Source organism: Lygodium microphyllum, chromosome 4, assembly GCF_053477565.2.
Source record: "Lygodium microphyllum isolate KBCC chromosome 4, Lygodium_microphyllum_v1.1.10, whole genome shotgun sequence".
Taxonomy (NCBI): domain Eukaryota; kingdom Viridiplantae; phylum Streptophyta; class Polypodiopsida; order Schizaeales; family Lygodiaceae; genus Lygodium; species Lygodium microphyllum.
Genome location: NC_141138.1, coordinates 157610108 through 157615274, shown reverse-complemented (window position 1 = coordinate 157615274; position 5167 = coordinate 157610108). Strand labels below are relative to the sequence as shown.

General features: G+C 38.6%; 2 pseudogenes; both read left to right on the top strand.

Moving 5' to 3' along the window:
• The first annotated feature begins 1268 nt into the window (after positions 1 to 1268).
• LOC148037822 (uncharacterized) lies at positions 1269 to 1932 on the top strand (annotated as a pseudogene).
• Positions 1933 to 2136: 204 nt separating this feature from the next.
• On the top strand, positions 2137 to 3847 carry LOC148037821 (uncharacterized; annotated as a pseudogene).
• Positions 3848 to 5167: the final 1320 nt, after the last annotated feature.

Below are 5167 nucleotides of genomic sequence, written 5' to 3'. Positions count from 1 at the left end.
GAAAGAGACAATAAGCAAAAAAACATAGGGAATAATCTCTTACAGTAAGATTTTACATTCAATCGTTGCAGCTATGATTTCTTAATATTTCCATGTGAACTAATGATTTATAATTCAGCCAACAAGCAAGGAGAAAGGAATGTGCGCATCTAGTCCTATAGTAGATGAGAGTGGCAGCAATGATTTCTCTCCTATCCAAGTTCTTGTTTGTATGATTTTTCTAGGGAATATTTTATGTTGATTATATTGAGTTTGCCAATTTCTAAGTTCTATGTTTCAAATGTTCCTAGGTTTCTAAAAGAAGACAAAAAGAACAAGTATTGTCTCAACCCGCTAGTAGCAGCACTATGCAGTCCATGTGTAGTGAGAAAGAAGAGCAAGGGGAAAATGAGGTGGTGGAAATTATGAAAGGTGGAGATGTATTGGCTAAATGCAAGGTTTTAGATGTTTCAAGGTGCCCACCCATTCCCCTTTATAGGACGTTTCCATACCCTAGGGTTCAAGGTTTGATAAGTGACACTTCACAACTCAAAATAGCCTTAGAGGGTGAAACTTACTGTCCAAAGAAGGGTATTTTCATTGTCTCTGTTGTCTCCCTTTTGGGTGTTGCAATTCCGGTGATGAGTGAGATGAGGACTTCATGGGATGCCCACTAGTAGGCTATAGATAAAGAGTTTGAGAATGAGTAGAGAACCAAGAAGGGGTTGTCTTTAGCACTGTTGTTGATCCAACTAAACTCAGTGAAGTCTCCTTGCTTGCTGGCCTTCTTCACATGAATGAGTAAGTTCCTCTCAAAACACAATGTGCATGTGATCCTTCTCATTAAATGCATCTGTATTTATTTTATTTTATTTTTGGAAGCTTGAATGATCATGCAGTCATAGTGACAAATCTGAAGGATACATTGGTCAATGCTGCAAATATTTGTGAGTGTGACATTAAATCCTATCTGCGAGAGCAACTTGCTAATGTGACTAAAACCTTGGAAGCCAAAAAGAAGCTTGAATCAAAGACTTCACCCCCATGGTATCCGTTGGCTAGAGAGGATTTGGCCCACTTTACCATGTAGATATATATTGGGGCTCTTTCTTGTTATGAGAGGATTAGAAAGTATGGTATGCAATGATTTCCCCAAAATTTTGTAGATTGAGTTTCAAAAGGAAGTAAGGACCAAAGTAGCTGAAGTGACAAAAGGTCTAAGTGCAGAGGAGAGTGCTTTAACAGAAAATGAGATCTCCACTGAGTTGCGACGAAAGTACATTGGTCGTATGCAAAAAGTATTACAATGTTTGATTTGTTTAGAATTATTATTGTTGTGTTTGTCTCCTACTAATATGAAATGGTTTTGGTATATTTATTAGGTTTTGAATATTATCAATCCATCCCTTGGCAAGGAATGGAGAGAAACTTTGTTTTCTCTTCAATTTGATGGAGCGGACACCATTGTGGGTATTGAAAAGTTGAATTTGATAGCAATCTCTTCCGTCAGTTCAGAGAAAAAGATAACTTGGTTGAGATTGCTTGAGAGTTCAAGATCTGTTTGCAATACCCATGGTATGCCATCAACAAACACAAAGTTTAGAATGTAAGAGTTTTTCACTTTTCCTGCTTTATCTCTATGCTTCAAAGAAAAAAATTGTATTTGCTTTGCATGTTTTCGTGTCTTTCATTATTTCTATCATTGTAGGTGGTTGTCTTGGGAACTGTTGCTAGACATGATAGAAAAGAATGCACTTCGTTCTTTGGAGCAAGAGATAAGAATAGCAACTACCACAGAGCATCCAATTAATTTGCCCAATGAGCCATCTCCTCATGTTTACTTCACATCCATACGATACAAGGGCAGAAAACATATTTTTGGCAACATTAAGAAAACTGGTGCTAAAGAAAAGTTCAAAAAAAAGAGGATCAACCTATTCAGTCCCATCTTGATGCAGCCACTTGTCGATTGCTCTATCCGTTGGTTTTCTATTTTAATGCCTTTTGTTTGACATTGCAGTCTGTAGTTTGTGGGGACCCATATAAATTATCTTTGAATATTCCAGATATTTTTTGCACTTGAGAGACCTCAAACTGCTTGTTGATTTGTCCAAGGCTTGTAAAACATGGGTGGATATCACTAACAAAGAGTCCAATATGTATGGGGAGAATATGATTGGTCTCTCACCATTTGAGATTGAGACATACCCTTGGTGGATTGACATGCCCTCGCCCCATGTATTGCCAAGTGAGAAAGCTAAGTTTGAGGAATGGCAAAAATCAAAGGGAAAGGGTGCAAGTGGTGGTTGTCTGAGTCAAGGTAAAGTGGCTTCCACAACTATCTCCTCTCTTTCCTTAAGCTTTACTTTTCTAACAAAGAAGTGGTTTTGAAGGTGATCAAATAAGGGGAAAGGAAGCGCAAAGGGGTGAGCATGCTCAAAGAGGCAAGCAAGCTCAAAAGGGCGAGCAAACTCAAGATAGTGAGACACAGAGTACATGTGACTTTTACTTATTTCACTTTGCATATTCATGTCTCATGCAACTTAGAGAAGGCTAGCTCTCTATGTTGGATACTTTATATACCTTCCTTGATGACAATTCACCACCACTTGATGTTGGTATGCATGGTAGCTTTCATAATGGTATGTTTCTTTTTATGGATATACGCAAGTTGATTGTTTTGTATGTTATGCTTGTTTTGTATTTAGGTCCATCCTCACATCCTAGACCACCATCCCAAAAAGAATATGTGTCGCTCTTGTCCATACAAGGGGGGGCTTCTTTGGATTGCTCTATCTTTTCATTTGGATGTGGAGATTATATTTCTATGGGTAAGGATTTTGCATCCTCTATTAGAAATGAGGATTATGCAAAGATCCATACATTTTTTCTGAAATCAATAAATTGGGGGTGGAGCATAAGAAAAAGAAAAAGAAAAAGATGGTGGCATGGGCTGTTGACTTTGTGCTCTTGGATCTTCCCATGGACGAGATGGTGTTCCATTGCAGAACAAGGTGTCAGAGGATCATATTCAGCATGGACTTGGAGTGGCACCAGCTTGTTTGGCAGACTCAAGATGGGTTGTTTGTCTTGCCTCCATTTCAGGTGATTCTTTGAGTCAAAAATATGTAAATAGGATTGTTAGGTACTTGTGAATAAGATTGTTAGGTCATTGTCAATGTTTAAAATGTATTTCTTTCTGTCAGGGGACTCTCCCTCATGGGTAGAGAAATATGCCCTGCGGTGTGAGTTGGAGATTGTGCGTAGATTCATAGTTGAGGACTTAGACTTCATGGATGAGGTTACGATTGAGGGTATTGCCGTAGAGGTATTTGACATGGTTATTGTACACTTAGTTTTCTTGGTGCTTTGTTGTTCTTGATTAGTTTGTGACATGTCTCTATTTTTGGTCATTATTGTGCGACAGATGGATACCTTCTACTTTTACATGCTACGACATCGAGGCTACATGGCCTCTTTACGTCTTCAAGAGAGTGCCACATTACGACATGATCATGGTGTGCAGTTCTCGCTGCATGTCATTCGTCACTATTTTCCAGATACTACAAGCTGGGTATTGGAGGCTGGCGAGGAGGCACATTTGAGATCAGGTGTGGAGCAGAGTGTCAGATTTGTGGGATGCTTTCTAGAGGCTTTTTGTCCTCCTGCAAGATTAGCTTTGGAGATGGGTAGTGGTACAGCCCCTTTGATGTGTGCATGCATCGCATTTGACCGCCCCTGTTATTCTTTTAATAGTGACCCTGACATTGTTGGTCACATTCTACAACCTTTGGTAGAGGGACCGGACCTTCTACATGTACTAGAGATCAGTCCAGTTCAAATGAAGAGATTTCAGAGAGTGAGCTAGTGGATGATGCATATGGCTGCCCTTTTGATTAGTATGGTTACTACTATTGACTTATTTAGGACATTATATACACTCTAGGATGATATGCTTTTGTGTGTGAGTTTTTGCCATGTGCTTTGAAATGTTAATGAAATGCGGTTTATAAAATTATTATTGTAGTGTACTACCATGTTATGCAGAGGAAGTTGCAAGGGAGATGAGTAAGGATGCCCCCTATGATATAATCAAGACAAAAACCAACAAAGGGAGAAGAGTGGGATGTTGTTTTGTAGATAATGAGTGTGGAGAAGAGAGGGTGTGAAGTGTATTGAGCTTTTGGTGTTGTGCTATGGCAATGACTATTGTGCTAAGACTATGAGTATTGTATGGGTTGGCTTGAAAATTTTGATAACCTCGGGTCTTTTAATCTCTATCATATGGTTTGATTATCAAATTTGAGCATGCATGGAGTGTTTTTTTGTCGCTTCAAGTCGTGATGTTGTAAGTAAGGTTCGAGAGTTTTCAATAAACAATTAAGAGTAGATAAGAGGTGTGATTTTGGTTCTATAGTGGTTGAATTCTATCACTTCTCTTCGTGTTGCTCTTTTTTACTGCTCCGCTCGGTCTTTGCATGCTCGGTTTCTGTCTCTGCTCGGTTCATGCATGCTCGGTTTAAAGTTAGACTCTCTTGTAATAAAAATGTCATTCATGTTATATTCCCCATGCTAACATAGAATTGCTATTGGCTCTTGATCCTCCCATTTTATTTTTAATCCATTCCTAGATTGATGAGTTGGGTGCTTGCAAAACTCAACGGGAAGTCCATGTTATATTCGCCAAGCTAGAATAAAATTTCTCCAACAGCAATTTTAGAACTATGAATTTTCAACAATCAAAATAGGGCTCACAAAATAGGTGGTTGGCATTCCTTAGTCCCTTCAAAGATAACAAAATATTTATATAGATGTCTAGCTAGCATTGATATCATAGTTCAATACAAATGCATGTACTTAATATCTAGTATGGCCAAGAAACAACTAAATCCCCTGGGCATGTGTGGGTGGTAGTAGGATCATTTTTCGAGGGGTTGAAGGAGAGATGGTAATGTTTGCATCTATGAAAGAATTATCTCAATTTATTTATGTGTTCTCCCCAACTAGAGTTGGTGCAGAGGTTATCAATAAATGCTTCAAGGAACTTTCTCAACATCTCCTTGAAGATTGTGCAATATAGTCTTTGAAAGGTTGCTAGTGTATTGGTCAAACCAAAGTGCACAACAATGGATGTGAATATCCCCAATTCTTTAGCAAATGTAGTTTACCTATCATCTAGATAAACTTG